General features: G+C 41.5%; 1 protein-coding gene across 4 annotated transcripts in view; it reads right to left on the bottom strand.

Moving 5' to 3' along the window:
• The window catches only part of tafa5l (TAFA chemokine like family member 5, like), a 423,503-nt gene that overhangs the window by 333,711 nt on the left and 71,449 nt on the right, over positions 1 to 18,343 (bottom strand). The window lies entirely within an intron of this gene.

Below are 18,343 nucleotides of genomic sequence, written 5' to 3' on the forward strand. Positions count from 1 at the left end.
TTCATGTCGGCGACATAAGTGTATTATTGGAAATTTGTACATATTATAATCATGGTAGCTTGCATTTTTTTGGGGGGGGGGGGGGGGGGTGGTTGTCACTTGACTGACAGGCCCATCCATCCAGGGCAGTCAAAACTCACTCAGAGCTTGTCAGTCATGCCGGGTCAGCTGACAAGATAAGATAAACTTTATTGATCCCACAATGGGGAAAATCACTTGTTGCAGCACCAGAAAGTCATACCATAGTAAAGAAAAAAGAAGAAAATATACTACATTAACCCTATGGAGTCCAGGGTATAATTGGCTGTTTTTGACTACTTTTGGATTTACTTTTATAATTTACCTTTAAAAAGTTTTTACCTGTCCATTTTTTTTCAGCACAACCTCACCTGTGTGACTTTACAGTTTTTCATTCATTTTGACCTACTGTATTAACACAGTGTACCTAAAATCACACAAAAAACATAAAATCCGAGTAGAAAAAGTTAGTTTTTTTTCCTGTGAAAACCACAAACGTGTTAGCGATCCATTTTCATAACTTCAAATGTAAATACAAATTGTAAATTTAAAAAACATGTACAAATGTAGCAAAAAAATATAAAGTTAAATACAACTATTTACATAAATAAACTGTAAAACTGAAATGTTTCAGGCATTTTTTTGTACAATTATTTACAAAACAGTCAGATTTCACAAGATTTAGAATTTCAAAAACGTATGTACAAATATAGTGCAGGAAATGCTAATGCTAAACTATTTAGAAAACAATCAGATGTCAAAATAAGATTTAGAATGTAAATATAAATGGTAAATTTCAAAACATATGTACAATGTAGTGCAGGACATGCTAAACTATTTGTGAAATAGTGAGATATCACAATAACATTTAGATTGTAAATCTAAAATGTACATTTCAAAAACATATAGTGCAGGAAATGCTAATGTTAAACTATTTAGAAAACAATCACATGTCAAAATAAGATTTAGAATGTAAATATAAATGGTAAATTTCAAAAACCTATGTACAATGTAGTGCAGGACATGCTAAACTATTTGTGAAATAGTGAGATATCACAATAACATTTAGATTGTAAATCTAAAATGTACATTTCAAAAACATATAGTGCAGGAAATGCTAATGTTAAACTATTTAGAAAACAATCACATGTCAAAATAAGATTTAGAATGTAAATATAAATGGTAAATTTCAAAAACCTATGTACAATGTAGTGCAGGACATGCTAAACTATTTGTGAAATAGTGAGATATCACAATAACATTTAGAATGTAAATCTAAAATGTACATTTCAAAAACATATAGTGCAGGAAATGCTAATGCTAAACTATTTAGAAAACAATCACATGTCAAAATAAGAATTAGAATGTAAATATAAATGGTAAATTTCAAAACCTATGTACAATGTAGTGCAGGACATGCTAAACTATTTTTGAAATAGTGAGATATCACAATAAGATTTAGAATGTAAATCTAAAATGTACATTTCAAAAACATATAGTGCAGGAAATGCTAATGCTAAACTATTTAGAAAACAATCAGATGTCAAAATAAGATTTAGAATGTAAATATAAATGGTAAATTTCAAAACCTATGTACAATGTAGTGCAGGACATGCTAAAATATTTTTGAAATAGTGAGATATCACAATAAGATTTAGAATGTAAATCTAAAATGTACATTTCAAAAACATATAGTGCAGGAAATGCTAATGCTAAACTATTTAGAAAACAATCAGATGTCAAAATAAGATTTAGAATGTAAATACAAATGGTAAATTTCAAAGACATATGTATAATGTAGTGGCTATTTGTGCCACTCAAAAAAACAATTCCTGTCCAACAAAACACAGAGGGGCACATCGCAGGCCTGACACTTCCACAGTGTGTCACTCCTCTTGTTGTCCACGTGAAGGCACCATTGGCACCTCAATCTGCTTTTTGTGGCTTTTTGGCAAGGATCTGTGCCTGTCACAATTGGCACAGGAACATGGTTCTGGCTCCTGTTCTGTGGGACACCTGTTTTGTTTGTGCCATACAGTTGACACACCAGCTCCACCATAAAGTCCTTGTGTGTCATGGGCTGCACCTGCTTGACACTGCTGATCTCATGATGCAAGATGAATGCATTTGTGGTTGCAATGTCAAGGAAGTGCAGCAACACTCCTGTACCAGCGTGCAGTTTTCCGATGGGTGGAGTAGTACTGGATGAGCTGGTCAGATAGGTCGACTCCACCCATGTTTTTATTATAAGCCAACACTGGGGTAGGACAGGGAATGTCTTTCACTGTCCACCATCCATCCTTCCCATTCTTCACCCTTCTCTGCACTCTCTCAACCAAAAATGCATGATGGATGGTGGAGCACACAGACACCTCCCATGTGTCCATCCGCTTTACAATCACCAGAGGTCCCTTTCTTATCCATCTAATAGATCCTCTTTCAAATTTTTTGTGAGAGCATTTGCCGTCCCTCTGGGGCATCCTCGTCTGTTCTCCCTGTATGTGCCACGTGCCCCAAACTTCATGTAAGCCAGGTCCATGAACAGTTTGGGACTCATGTAAAAATTGTCCATGTAAATGTGGTACCCAGTACCAAGCGAGAATGGCTGGATCAGGTTCATTGACCACATCATATGACAGCCCTCGCTCACTTGTGGTCACAGTCTTGCCAGTGTAAATAGTGAACTTGAGTGTGTAGCCATTACTTGAAACAGCCAACACAAAAAGTTTCATGGCCCAATTTATTGGCTTGTCCTTCAAATATTGAGTCATTCCAGTTTTTTTTTCCAGCCACCATCCTTTCATCCACTGTCAGCTCCCTCCTGAGGTGGTAATAAGCCTGGCAGGCACTGAGGATGTCATCATAAAGAGGCCTGACTCAAAACAGTTTGTCATGACCTGCTGTACCCTTTTTTCTATCATTTTCTACATTCTCATTTGGATCACTTAGGTGGATATTCCAGAATATCGATCTAAATCTGTCTCTGAACATTACTTTCTGGAAAGTAATATCTGGAAAGGGCACAGACAAAGTATGACTTTGTTTCCAGTAGTCCTGGAGACTTGGCAGTGACACCAATGACATGTATATCAGAAGTCCAAAAAATTTGTACAGATCTTCCATTTCAATGTCTGTCCAGTTGTATTTTTTCCCTAATACCTTGTTTTTTGCACCGATTTTATTGGTTTTGGTGCAAATTGTTCTAATTGCGTCAGTTGCAAAAAACAAAAAATAACTGAAGCGCTTGCTCCACATTCATAAAATGCCTCATTTTTACAAAAAACCCCCCAAACAACAAGAAAAAACCCTAACCACACACGCTTCCCACCAGTAACAAAGAGAAAATGCAAACACAATCAGACCCACATGGCTTGGGTGGGCTGTGATCAAACACATGTGGGGATAGTGAACACATGTGGGGTTAGTAACTTCTGATTGGTGGAAAATTTCAGGAGCTAACCAATGAGGAAGAAGGAGTCATATTTCTTCCCACCACTGTTGCTGCTTCAGTAGAGAAGGAAAGGATCCTTTTGGCTGCGTGTGTGTGCATAAACGTGCAGCGAAAATTGACAATAATACTCATGAAAACACATGGCGTAAAATACTCATAAGTTCTGTTATACTACAACCCCAATTCCAGTGAAGTTGGGACATTGTGTGAAATGTAAATAAAAACTGACTATATTATATTATCTGATTTTATTATGGACTGTAGATGATGGAATCCCTAAATTCCTTGCAAATGAGCAGACCACACTGTGCAGACCACAGTGTAAAGTATCGATGATGCCACCACAGAGCCATAAAAGGTTTTCAACAGTGTCCTGCACACAGCAAAGAACCTCAGTCTCTTCAGCAGGTGAAGACGACTTTGGCCCTTCTTGTACAGGACATCTGTGTTGTGTGTCCAGTCCAGTTACGTAAACACCCAGGTATTTGTACTTCTCCACAATATCTATATCCAGGCCTTGGATGATCAGAAGCACAATCTGAGGAGCCTTCCTTATGTAGTTAATCACCACCTCCTTTGTCTTGCTGGCATTGATGCTCAGGTGGTTCTGTTTACACCAGGCCACAGCATTGATGATGACGTCTCTGTACTCCAGATTGTTCCCCTTAGAAACTTCTGGAGATGACAACTGTCCATGTTGCAGCTGAAGTCTGATGTGTACAGAGTGAAGAGGAGAGGAGGGAGCACTGTACCCTGCAGGGCCCCCATGCTGCATACTGCCACATCAGACACACAGTCGCAAAGCCTCACATACTGTGGTCTTTTGTTGAGGTAGTCAATGGTCCATGTAACCAGATGACAGTTGGCTCCAGCTCATTCCAGCTTCCCCCTGAGAAGTGATGGCTGAATTGTGTTAAAGGCACTGGAGAAAAAAAAAAACATGACTCTCACAGTGCTCACAGTGCTCTGCAGATGTGACAGTGACCTGTGCAGCAGGTATATGACAGCTTCTTCAACACCGATGCTAGGTCGATATGTGAACTGCAGGGGGTCCATCTTACTGTTCACCAGGTGTCTGAGGTGGGTGACAATAATCCTCTCCAAGGTCTTCATCATGTGAGAGGGTAAAGACACTGGCTTGAAGTAGTTGGCTTCACTAGGGTGCGCAGTCTTAGGAACTGGAACCACACATGATGTTTTCCACAGGAGTGGAACTTTCTCCAGCCTGAGGTTGCAAAGGTATATCAGAACTCCACAGAGTTGATCTGCACAGTCTAGAGTTGATGTAATCGGGGCAAGGTGCTTTCCTCATCATGATGTTTCTTAGCTCCTTCCTCACCTGATCTGTTGTTATGGAGAGGCTGGGGGTGGGGCTGGGGAGTGACGTCAGTTGGGTGAGGTCGTCAGTGAAGCATGTGGGTCGACCTGGCAGGAAGTGGGGGCTGGGATTAGCATGGTGTGAGGGAGTTGCTCTTAACAAAAAAAAATAGTCAGCTCATTTGCCCAGTCTGGGTCTCGAGATACTGAGCCCCTCCTGCTATGCTTAGAGTGGCCTGAGATGGTTTTTACACCTTTCCGGACTTCTCTGATGTTGCTCCCTGCAATGTGCTCCTCCAGTTCCTCCTGTAGAGGTCATTGCCTCTCTTTATCTCCCTCTTCATCTCCTTCCGCACCTTTCTCAGTTCCTCTTTCTCTTCAGATCTAAAAACCCTATTCTACATATTTAGCAGGACCTTTAATTCAGAGGTAACCCAGGGTTTATTGTTGGGGAAACACCGTACCTTCCTGGTAGACATGGTGTTTACCACACAGAAATTAATTTAGTCCATGATGCAGGTAGTCAGTTTGTCGATGTCCTCTCCGTGAGGTTCACAAAGCACACCCCAGTCTGTGGTGTAAAAGCAGACCCTCAGTGCCATACTGGTCTCCTCAGACCAGTTCCTTACATACGTTTTGGTGGGAGGTTGTCTGTTCAACATAGGTATGTATGCAGGGGACAGAATGCGTCCTTGATGTTTACATACATTAAATCCAAAGTTATATTGTCTCTGATGTGGCATTTCACATACTAAGTGAAGGTAGGGAGAGTGGAAGACAGGGAAACATGACTGAAATCACCGGAGATGAGGAGGAGGGACTGGGGGTGCGATGTCTGAAACTCAGATACTACAGCATGCAGGTGCTCACAGGCTGCAGCAGCATCGGCCAGTGGCGGGATGTACACAGTTATCGCGATAATGTGCAAGAAATCCCTTGGGATGTAATATGGCCAAATGCTAACTGCTAGCAGCTCAATGACTCTACTGCAGCACCGCTCCTTCACCGTGATGTGCCCGGGTGTCGCAAACCAAACGGTCCCCCCTAAAAATTGGTTCACTGCGCATGCGTCATTTCTGTGTATCAGCCGTAGTTCACCGATTATCACCGTATTTCTGCTTAAAACTGCACTCCAGTCATCATCGATATCAGTGACAGATATCTGAAGCTTTTGTAGAATAATCATTTCCACATGAATTCAGCATTATTTCATAATGAAAGCTAATGTTGCATTCATTGCGCCTCTATCATTTCAAAGCGTCAGTAATGACTCACCGATTATGGCATCGTTTCTGCTTAAAACGGTGTCGTTTCTGCTTAAAACGAACTTTTAAAATGATTTAAGAGGTTTTACCTTGTCATCTGATGGTTAATGAACACATTTTTCCCTTTGATTGCTTTGGGTGTAGAGACTCAGTCTCAGACAAGCTATTTTGGTCCCAAAAGATGCATGCGCAGTGAAGGCAGGGCGGACCAATTTTTAGGGGGGGACTGTTCGGTCTGCAACACTGGACTACTCCATCTTTAATTCACAAACCTTACTATGTCCCCACCTTTCCTCTTTCCTTTCTTGTCCACTCTCACAATCTGAAAGCCTTCCAACATAATGTGTGAATCCAGTGTGAGTTAATTCAGCCAGGTCTCTGTGAAGCACACGAGGCTACACTCCCTTTACTCCCTCTGCAGCCTGGTTAGCACCGCTAGCTCTTCCATTTTACTGGGGAGAAATCTCACATTCTCCATAATAACAGATGGTACACATGGTTTATACTGTCTTTTTTTTCCCGAGGCTTTGTTACAGCTCTGCATCCCCTTCTCCTTAATTCTGTGGGGATGTCCGGTATTTCCAATGGGAGTACCTACATCTTGTGCAGTGCTGACAGTTGGTGCCGTGGCTGAATGGATCTGCTGTTGCGAAGTGCTAACAGCTGGAGCCATGGCTGAATGGATCCACTGATGTCGATTTAAGTAGTTCCAAAAAAATAAAAAGTAAATACACACTCTCACGAGTTGTAAATTCATTGGTGCACACTTCAAAATGAGACTAGCAGTGAAGAAGACACTAAAAAATACAAAAACACACAAAACATAGCAAAAACGCTCAGAGATACCGCAACAGGCTGCCACTCGTATGGGGCTATCTTACTTTCAAACATCAAATGTTTTTCTTTTATTCCTTTTCTTTCCATCTTATGCTTTTTATGTTATTTTCCTGGCTGAACAGTACCAGAGTCTAGATGGCCCTGTTGTGAAGGTGTCGTAGCACGGACCCACAACAGGGGGCGCTAAAGAACAGACAATGAATAAGCCAAAAAGTAACAATTTAATGTTGTGACAACACACAACTAAACACACAAAACTTGTAAAATCAATTAACACCGGGTGACGTGTGGGCAGGCTCGAAGATAGAAGACCCCCGATGAGAGAGAAGCCGCGTCCCACACGGCCTCCACCACCAACGGTCTGAAGAACACCGGAGCCGCCAAGTCCCGCGTCCCCAGGTGGCCTCTGTCTTCGGCTGTCGACCCTGGTACTGCTGGCAGAAAGCAGAGACAAGATGAATGAGTGTGAGTCCGCACACTCAGTAGTCCACAGTCTGTACACAGTTAGGAGGGAGAACCTCCACCTCCAATCACACACTCGTGCAGCTCCTGGTTTAACCACTTATCTGGGTTGGGGTGTGAGGCGAAGCCGTCGCTGTCACACCAAACGCCAATTCCTCAGACAAGGCAACACTCCAGGAAAACGGCTGCAAACAGAAGTTCAGGTTATACACACAAAGTGTCAGTCAGCAGAGAAATTACCTCTTGGTAGTCGATTTCTCAGCGGGGAGGTGGAGTTGCAGTCCGGCTTATGTATTGGTGTAGATGAGTGACAGCTGGTGCGATGAGTGACAGCTGTCACTTCCTCTGGGTCTGGCGCCCTCTTGTGCTTGGAGCCCGCACTCCAAGCAGGGCGCCCTCTGGTGGTGGTGGGCCAGCAGTACCTCCTCTTCAGCGGCCCACATAACAGGCCCCCAGCAATCGTTTTTTAATTACTTAAATTAAATTAATTCCAGTGTTGCATGGAACTTTTTCTTCTTTTTTCCTCTTAGTTTCAAATTTATGTTGGATTAAAAAGAGCAATGCAATGTGGTGGAACAGCACTTTGATGCTGAGCCAGACTTTGGAGTTGAATTGTTTGATTCACAACTAGAGGGCACTAAGAAAGTGTATAACTCCACTCTGTTATCATGAGGTTATCACCAGGTGGGAGGAGTGTTTTATTACAGTAAACCACAAAAACATAGAAATCAACATCTTCTTCTTTCGGCTGCTCCTGTTAGGTGTGCCACAGCAGAGCCATAGTTTCCATCTCATCCTGTCCTCTGTATATTCCTCTGTATCACACCAACCACCTGCATGTCCTCCCTCAGTAGATCCATAAACCTCTTCTCCTCCTGCCTGGTGGCTGCATCCTTCTCCCGATGTACCCTGTGTCTCTCCTCTGCACATGTACAAAATCATCTCAATCTCACCTCTCTGACGTTGTCTCCGAAACCGTCTCACCTGAATTGTCCCTCTGATATGTCAATTTCTAATCATATATATATATATATATATATATATATATATATATATATATATATATATATATATATATATATATATATATATATATATATATATATATATATACACACACAGTAAAACACGCCTAAACCGTCATTGTATAAACTGGATATTCACACTCACCAGACAAAAGCAAAAGTCCCAATGCTTTTGTATAGTTTTCCATGTAATAAACACAGTATATACCAGATATTATATAATGGATTTTCACTCACATCAGACAACACATCGTGTCCGATTGCAATGCATTTCCATTAAAAACCCCTCAGATGTACCGGACATGCCCAGTAACAGAGGTAAAAAATGAAGTTTAGCACCGACACTCACCGATTCAAGGAAAATGGGTACCGTATTTCCTTGATTAAAAGCCCAGCTGTTTATTTTTTTTTTTTCAACCGTGCTCAAAACTGACACTTAAACGAGGCAGGCCGTAATTCAAGGCCAGTGATTTTTAACAAAATGCTGCTTGTTGCCTGTACTGTAATATGGTGTTAAGTTTCACAGATATCCCTGAGTGTGACAAAACAAACCACTAAAGATCAGAACCCTCTGCATAGCTGCGAACCCGCACGCCTACTAAATGAAGGAGACCACAAAGAGCTGTGATGTTTCAACTTTCCGGATTCACTCCTTTCTCTCCCCTCATATTTTAAAAGTTTATAAGGGCACACTCCGATTACATTTCAGTCATGGGTGAAATATGTTTGGCAGAAAACTCCGCAAATATGACGAAGTTTACAGCACAGAGTTGGAAAAAAAATGCTCAAATTACCCGCAATTCATTCATACGTACAGTAACGTTAGTTTGAATGTTGCTGATTGTATAAAGAACTGGAGCTCGTTGTGGGACAGATTAATCCAGAAAAGTCACTGTTCCTGCAACAAACTGCATTAAGATGCCACAGAACTTTCAAAGGGTCATGCCCACGTCAACGTCATTGCATGGCCATGGAGTGACAGAGCTGCAGAAGCATAAATCAGGCTTTGGGATTTTAAGGTTTCACTCTGCAGCAGACATAGAAAAAGAGTGACTCGACCATATGTAATCTTTTTAATGCACATTTAATCAATGAAATACTGAAGCCTAATTGGTGCTGGGGGTTCCCGGTAGATCATTCAGCGCCTCCTGACTGTGACTAATCTGTTACATACATATAATGGATTTTGTCCATTTTGTACATATAATGGATTTTCCCTCACTCAGCTCCCAATATTTTGAGTCCAATTTGGGTTTTCACGGGCTTAGTCTTAACATTCTGCCTGTTTTCTACATATAACGGATTTCGATTATAACGGACAAAATTCATATACGAGGTCTGTCAATAAATAATAGGTCTTTTTTATTTTTTCAAAAACTATATGGATTTCATTCATATGTTTTAATGTCAGACATGCTTGAACCCTCGTGCGCATGCAGGAGTTTTTCCACGCCTGTCGGTGACGTCATTCGCCTGTGAGCACTCCTTGTGGGAGGAGTCGTCCAGCCCCTCGTCGGAATTCCTTTGTCTGAGAAGTTGCTGAGAGACTGGCGCTTTGTTTGATCAAATTTTTTTCTAAACCTGTGAGACACATCGAAGTGGACACGGTTCGAAAAATTAAGCTGGTTTTCTGTGAAACTTTTAACGGCTGATGAGAGATTTTGAGGTGATACTGTCGCTTTAAGGACTTCCCCAGCAGCGGGATGTCGCGCAGGCGACCATCGTCAGCCTGTTTCAAGCTGAAAACCTCCACATTTCAGGCTCTATTGATCCAGGACGTCGTGAGAGAACAGAGAAGTTTCAGAAGAAGTCGGTTTCAGCATTTTATCTGGATATTCCACTGTTAAAGGAGATTTTTTTAATGAAAGACGTGCGGGCGGATTGCAGCGTCGGCTCGCAGCCGCCGCGCCGCCACAGGAAAAACACCTCTGTTGGAAGCATTAAGGACAAGTTGGAACATGTCCAGCTGTTAAACAATTTCTCATATACTCACTCCACTGAAAGCCATCAAAAGCCGCCTGGATTTTACAAATGGTTATCAACACAGAGGTGTTTTTCCTGTGCCGCCGCACCGCGACGGCTGCGTTCTGACGCGCGGATCTCGGCTTTCAATGCTTACCAGTCGAGTGAGTTATAAGAGAAATTGTGGAGAGCTGGGCATGTCGCAACTTGTCCTCTGACACACCGAAATGGAGGCGTTCTTTGTCTCACTCGAACGGCGAATCGGTCGTGATGCACAAAGCCTTCACGCGGCTTTCCACGACAAAATCTCTTGTTAAAAGTGAAATCTGCCAGAAAATGGTTGATGTCCAGCTCTTGTGATAACCAGAGAAAGTGCACACAACGGTCCCAGCTCCACACAGCCATCCGTTTAGAAATAATCCGGTGGTTCATGCCTGTTGTCCACGGCTTCGGAGCGCGCTGCGCCGAGCGCCATTGTGGGCCATACTTAAAGCTGTACTAATAGTCCTTATTCTCTGTGAAGCCCGTAAAATTTTCACAGAAAGCCAGATAAATTTTTCGAATGGTTTCCAGGTGCCAGTCTCTAACACCTTCTGAAAGAATTCTGATGGAAAAAAAAACCCAATCATTCCGCCATTTCCAGACAATGAAAATTCGATGACGGGGCGGGACCACTCCTTCCACAAGGCGTGCTCACAGGTGAATGACATCACCGACAGGCGTGGAAAAACTCACGCATGCGCACCAGGGTTCAAGCTTGTCTGACGTGAAAACACATGAATCAAATCCATATAGTTTAAAAAAAAATAATAAAAAGGTACAATACTTTATGGACAGACCTCGTACAACAGAAAAATAAAACCAACTAAAATAAACAGAATTAAATACATATAGAAATAAATAACTGTTTCCTGTGAACACCTAGTGACTCTCACACCTCTGCTTCATCCTTGTTTTATTTAAGTTTAATGACAATTTGTTTCGGTCAAACCATATTTTCAATTTGTTAATTTCTTCAGTGATTTCCTCCAAAACTATCTGCCAAGCTAGAAAACTGCTGCATCCTAGTAAGAGCAGAATACTACTGGAATGAATTTGAATAAGGAAAGTTGTTTTTTTTTTTCTCTCTCTCTCTCACCAAAATGGATGCTGCACTCACTGTAGTTTATCGTCTGGAATAGTGCCAGATTGCATTTCAGAGCTTCTACAATTCAAACATTTTCGTGCGGGTGATATTGGGGGCTAATTTTGGGTTTCAGCTTTTTTGTTGTTGTTGTTTTTCACCACTTTCATCCCTGAATATGTCAATTGTTGAGTCACTTTTGTATGGATTAAAGTCACCAACTGGGACTCCTGTCTTGTTGCAAGAAAGAATCAAGAATTGTCCTCTGTTCTGTTCACTCAGCTACAAACGCTGCGTGGCTCTCTGCCGAGTCAAGTCAGAACTGTAGAGTCCAGTCGGAATTAATAACTTCAAAGTGAAATGCCGTTTAAATCAAATGACACCTCTTTCTAAACGTTGTAATACAAACAAACTGCAATCGATAAAATGTTTTTCCTCTCAAAATGAGATGTCCTGCGCTGATGTGCAGCAGCTGGCTGAGCTCAGCTCAGAGGTATGGAGAGACATTCATGCCAAAATGTGTGAAAGGAAATGCTTTTGACAAAAACTACAGATTTTATTTATTTATGTCCAGAGATCAAGGATCCAGTGACCAATTTAAAATGTTGTTGATAAAGAAAACCTGCAAAACCTACTTTTAGTACATTCATAAGAGGTATCGATAAAGGAATCGATAAGGAATCAGATCGATAAGCAGAATCGACAATGGCATCGATATCGATAAAACCTTATCAATACCCATCCCTAACCAGGTATAGTTGTTACATTGAAAATGGAACCAACACCACAGCTCTCATGTCTCGCACATTTGGAGTGTGAGACTCACACTTTAAAGCAGTCCTGTCAGGTCTCACGCATTCGGCCTGAGACTCAACATGTTGTCATGCTCTCATGCTAATACATGACATTCTCCAACATCTCACCGCTATGACCTGCAAGACAAGATTCGGTGGAAAATAACACCTTGATTGTATCTCAACTTGAGAGCTCTGCTACGCAAACTAAAAACAGACATACCACAATAAATCCCAAATTTATAACAGCTAATGCAGAATTAAGGCCTAATCTTACTACATATTATAATCACTTCCTGGAGGTTATCATTACACTTCATGGCCCGGTCACACGGCATACGACGATCCTGAACGAAGGGAAAAAGTAAGAAAAGTCACAAAATCCTTGAGAAAAGGTGGACGAACGCGCTTTATCAGCGAATTACCTGCGAATCAAGCGTGCAAAAGGGTTGAAAGAGGAATAAAATGAAACCAAAGCTAATTGTGATCTCGAAGCTTTCAACGAAACGCGCATGGAGCCACTGCTGGAGCAGTGTGTGTCTGCATCTCTGATTTCCAGGACTCGGCACTGGGATGGAGCTCTGTAGTGCCTGAGTCCTGGAGAAACTGCAAATAGAAGCGTGCGATCCCACCCACTGTGGAGATCTTGTCAGGGTTTGAGTTTTGTTTGGTTACCGTATTTTCCGGACTATAAGTCGCACTTTTTTACATGTTTTGGCCGGGGGTGCGACCTATACTCCGGTGCGACTTATAAATGAAAAAATATACCGGTAGGATCTCAATTAATTTACTGTAACAAAACAATTTTACGTGACAGAGTCGATCTATGTTTTAAAATGGCCACCGGAAAAGGAAATGCAATGCATCATGGGCACTGTAGTATGACGGCCATCCTATAGTTCACGCTGGTCGTGATAACCAATCAGAGAACAGAACTTTGGATGCGTATTCCTCACCTCACCCACAGCGTGTGAAGCTGACGAACACGGTGCTTGCTGTTATTCCGGCTTGGCGAACAGAACAGCTTCAACCCTTGGATATCAATGTGAGCAGAGTGTTTAAGTTGATGCTGAGAGCTGCGTGGGAGCACTGAGCGACGGCGGAGGATTAGCGTCTCCACTTGGAAGGAGCTGGATCGACACCGCTGGGTGGTCATGAGCTGCGCAGGTAGGTGCTGCATGGTTCGGCTCGCAATGTGGTCCGCAAAATACAAACATATCTGTAGGTAAAATGCAGCTCACGAGAGGGCACTCGAGGCTTGTGTGATTGTTCCTGCGACTTCTGACTACCATAGAAAAATAAAAATTTTAATGTTACTGATAACATAACAAGACAACGGAGAAGGCCCGAAAAAATGCCACCAAAAAGAAAATCATACTCTGCAGATTACAAGTTGCGACTGGTGAAATATGCATCCGAAAACGGTAGCCGTCACAATATTATCATCTGAACTTTTCATGTTAACATACCTGTATGTCCACGCGACATATAGTCCAGTGGACCTTATTTATGGTTTATTTTTCTTTATAATGGATAAAGTGGCTGGTGCGACTTATACTCCGGTGCGACTTATAGTCCGGAAAATACGGTATTTGTTTTTATTTTGTTCTTCTGATCTGTTTGTTATATTTCGTATTTTTATTCTCTTGCTGGGGTTTTTCTGCACATCTCTGTCTGTCTGTGTTTCGCTTGTGTTTCTCTTGTCTTTCTCTCGGTTCTTGGTGATAGACGTTTCTCTCGCTCTCTGACCACGCCCCTGTTCTGGTGCTTTCCATGCACAACTGTTTATGATTTGCTGATTACCACCTTAGGTTATATAAGCTCACTGGGTGTATTAGTTCCTCGCCAGTTCGTTGTGCCTTGTACCTTGATTCCAGCTCTGTACCTGTGTTTCATAGTCGTGACTGCCTCCTTGTGTGTTCTTGACCTCCAGCCTGTTGCCTTGACCAAGCCTGATTGCCTGATGTTTTTTGTACTGCTGCTTTTCCTGGACTGATTACTCGTGTACCGACTTCTGCTAACCACAACCATAAATTCTTCTTAAAACCAGAGCTGTATGTTCAAGCCATGCATTTGTGTCCAGCCATTCCTGACCATCCAGCCTGATAGATCTGTGTGCATGTCGGTGGGTCCACCTGCTCTGGTTCCTCATCCAGAACAAAAGAATCATCTCCTTCATCATCAGAATCCTCACTGACGACATGCTGCATGCTCCGTCTTGCTCCAATTAAATAAAAAAAACTGGTGTGCCGTGGTGCTGCTGTATCACTGTATTACGTTACTAAGCCATATATATTGATTTAAAACAGAAAACTGTCAAAAGGGGGAATAAATATAAGTAAATTGATCAGTCCGTGTAAACGCCGTGCACTGACTCCCCACGTGCAGTTATATGCACCAGCTGATCAATCAATCAATCAATCAATCAATTTTTTTTATATAGCGCCAAATCACAACAAACAGTTGCCCCAAGGCGCTTTATATTGTAAGGCAAGGCCATACAATAATTATGTAAAACCCAACGGTCAAAACGACCCCCCTGTGAGCAAGCACTTGGCTACAGTGGGAAGGAAAAACTCCCTTTTAACAGGAAGAAACCTCCAGCAGAACCAGGCTCAGGGAGGGGCAGTCTTCTGCTGGGACTGGTTGGGGCTGAGGGAGAGAACAGGAAAAAGACATGCTGTGGAGGGGAGCAGAGATCGATCACTAATGATTAAATGCAGAGTGGTGCATACAGAGCAAAAGAGAAAGAAACAGTGCATCATGGGAACCCCCCAGCAGTCTACGTCTATAGCAGCATAACTAAGGGATGATTCAGGGTCACATGATCCAGCCTAACTATAAGCTTTAGCAAAAAGGAAAGTTTTAAGCCCTAATCTTAAAAGTAGAGAGGGTGTCTGTCTCCCTGATCCGAATTGGGAGCTGGTTCCACAGGAGAGGAGCCTGAAGCTGAAGGCTCTGCCTCCCATTCTACTCTTACAACCCTAGGAACTACAAGTAAGCCTTGCAGTCTGAGAGCGAAGCGCTCTATTAGGGTGATATGGTACTACGAGGTCCCTAAGATAAGATGGGACCTGATTATTCAAACCTTTTAAGTAAGAAGAATAATTTTAAATTCTATTCTAGAATTAACAGGAAGCCAATGAAGAGAGGCCAATATGGGGTGAGATATGCTCTCTCCTTCTAGTCCCCTTCAGTACTCTAGCTGCAGCATTTTGAATAACTGAAGGCTTTTTTAGGGAACTTTTAGGACAACCTGATAATAATGAATTACAATAGTCAAGCCTAGAGGAAATAAATGCATGAATTAGTTTTTCAGCATCACTCTGAGACAAGACCTTTCTAATTTTAGAGATATTGCGTAAATGCAAAAAAGCAGTCCTACATATTTGTTTAATATGCACTTTGAATTACATATCCTGATCAAAAATGACTCCAAGATTTCTCACAGTATTACTAGAGGTCAGGGTAATGCCATCCAGAGTAAGGATCTGGTTAGACACCATGTTTCTAAGATTTGTGGGGCCAAGTACAATAACTTCAGTTTTATCTGAGTTTAAAAGCAGGAAATTAGAGGTCATCCATGTCTTTATGTCTGTAAGACAATCCTGCAGTTTAGCTAATTGGTGTGTGTCCTCTGGCTTCATGGATAGATAAAGCTGGGTATCATCTGCGTAACAATGAAAATTTAAGCAATACCGTCTAATAATACTGCCTAAGGGAAGCATGTATAAAGTGAATAAAATTGGTCCTAGCACAGAACCTTGTGGAACTCCATAATTAACTTTAGTCTGTGAAGAAGATTCCCCATTTACATGAACAAATTGTAATCTATTAGACAAATATGATTCAAACCACCGCAGCGCAGTGCCTTTAATACCTATGGCATGCTCTAATATCTGTAATAAAATTTTATGGTCAACTGTATCAAAAGGTGCACTGAGGTCTAACAGAACAAGCACAGAGATGAGTCCACTGTCCGAGGCCATAAGAAGATCATTTGTAACCTTCACTAATGCTGTTTCTGTACAATGATGAATTCTAAAACCTGACTGAAACTCTTCAAATAGACCATTCCTCTGCAGATGATCAGTTAGCTGTTTTACAACTACCCTCTCAAGAATTTTTAAGAGAAAAGGAAGGTTGGAGATTGGCCTATAATTAGCTAAGATAGCTGGGTCAAGTGATGGCTTTTTAAGTAATGGTCACTGAGCAGCTGATCCACAATGTGAATTCTGCCTTCCAGAACAGCTCTTTATATAATAATTTGGATTATCTACCTGTTGCCACATATACATAAGGGCTGGATTGTCATTGCTACACTCATATTTTTATATTTAATAAAAATAATAAGTGCACACAGGGGCGGCTGCTGCTGCTGCATTCAAGTACCATCGGAAATTACACAAGCTTTTAGTTGTTTCAAATTCAGCAGTTGCTTGTGGCAAAATAATGAATTGTATCCACACAAAGGTTAATTCTGGCCTCAATAAGTTGCCTGAACCCAGTGAAGCTGACCTCCCCACCCAGATAAAAAAAAATCCAAGCAAACAGGCTTAGTTTGCCTGTAATTTCCAACGGTACATGAACGCAGCAGCGGTAGCTGTACTGTATGAAAACATTCAGCTGGTTGAACGAAGTCAAACTAAACACAAACATGACAAAAACTAAGCAAACGATTAAAAAAACATCAAGAATGACAGCAAAACGAAATACAGACAAATTGAGGTTTCAGTGGCATTCGTTGAAATTTTTCAACAGTTTAAAAATCCTGACGAAACGCCAGCTGCAGGCACGAAGCTGCGCAAAGGCTAAACGATGCCAACGAAAGTCAACAAAACTCCAGATTTATTGTTTCCTTTGGGCTTTGCTGCCCTTCATTAAGTGCCGTGTGACCGGGCCTTTACAAGGACACTGATACTCTAGCAACTCGCCAAAGACAGGCCGATAATGAAAGATGGGCCAATACCATCATTATCCACCCACTCAGTGTTTTTTTTTTAATACTGTGGCATTGTTGCACAATGTGGCTGTAATCACATTTTAGTTTTTAGTTTCAATTTGTTTTTTTTTTAATTATTTAAAATTTTCCCCATTCTTCATATAGTCTGTTTTTCTGGCAGGAAAGTGCTGAGTGAGCAGCCACCAACGCTTTCTTCTCAGCAGTTTAATTTTCAGAGGGGAAAAACTCTTTGTGATCACTTATGACATGCTTCCAGAAGAACAACAACCAGCTAATGAGGACTAGCTTACAATGTACAGCATTAAAACCATAGACTGTATTTATACTGGACAAAGTCTGCATGACGTCAACCGCTGCTTTTTCCATGGAGACACAGAATAGCCGAAATGAGCCGAAAAGATGTGAAGAACACCCGCAGAAATACACAGTCAGCAGCCAACCTGTTTCGCAAGTACGTCACTGAAAAGGGACATGCGCCCAACTTTGAAACTTATGACCGACAGATGCTTGACAGAGTACTCGGTCGATTTTATGCGAAACCTAGACAGGTGAATGGCGAACTTTATAAGAAAACAAGCCTGATGACTCTTCGTCACAGACTTAACACGCATCTCCAGTCGATCGATGGGATGTCAGTTGGTGCAGTATGACAGTAATGATAAAGAGTTGAAACTTGAGATTGATTTTTCAGTTTTAGTATGTTTGACAAACTCCCCATTTTCTTGTTTATCATATAATAAAGCAGTTATAGACTTTTGATTTTGGAGTACCCGTGATTATGCGGACCTGGTCAGAATGGGGTTCACTGAATCCTTGACCTTGGAATGAATACACCTCATCAAAAGTCTAGAAATGTATATAATTTTATAGATACATTATCTAACTCATAAGAAGGAATGAAACATTCAACTATCTTACCAAACCATTACAATATAAATATGACAAATAATTAACTTTGAGACTATTATACGAGGTCTGTTAGAAAACTATCCGACCTTTTTATTTCTTGCAAAAACCATAGGGATTTGAATCACGTGTGATTGCATCAGCCAAGCTTGAACCTTTGTGCGCATGCATGAGTTTTTTCACGCCTGTCGGTTGCGTCATTCACCTGTGAGCAGGCTTT

Source organism: Thalassophryne amazonica, chromosome 6 (genome assembly GCF_902500255.1).
Source record: "Thalassophryne amazonica chromosome 6, fThaAma1.1, whole genome shotgun sequence".
In the NCBI taxonomy this organism is placed as follows: Eukaryota; Metazoa; Chordata; class Actinopteri; order Batrachoidiformes; family Batrachoididae; genus Thalassophryne; species Thalassophryne amazonica.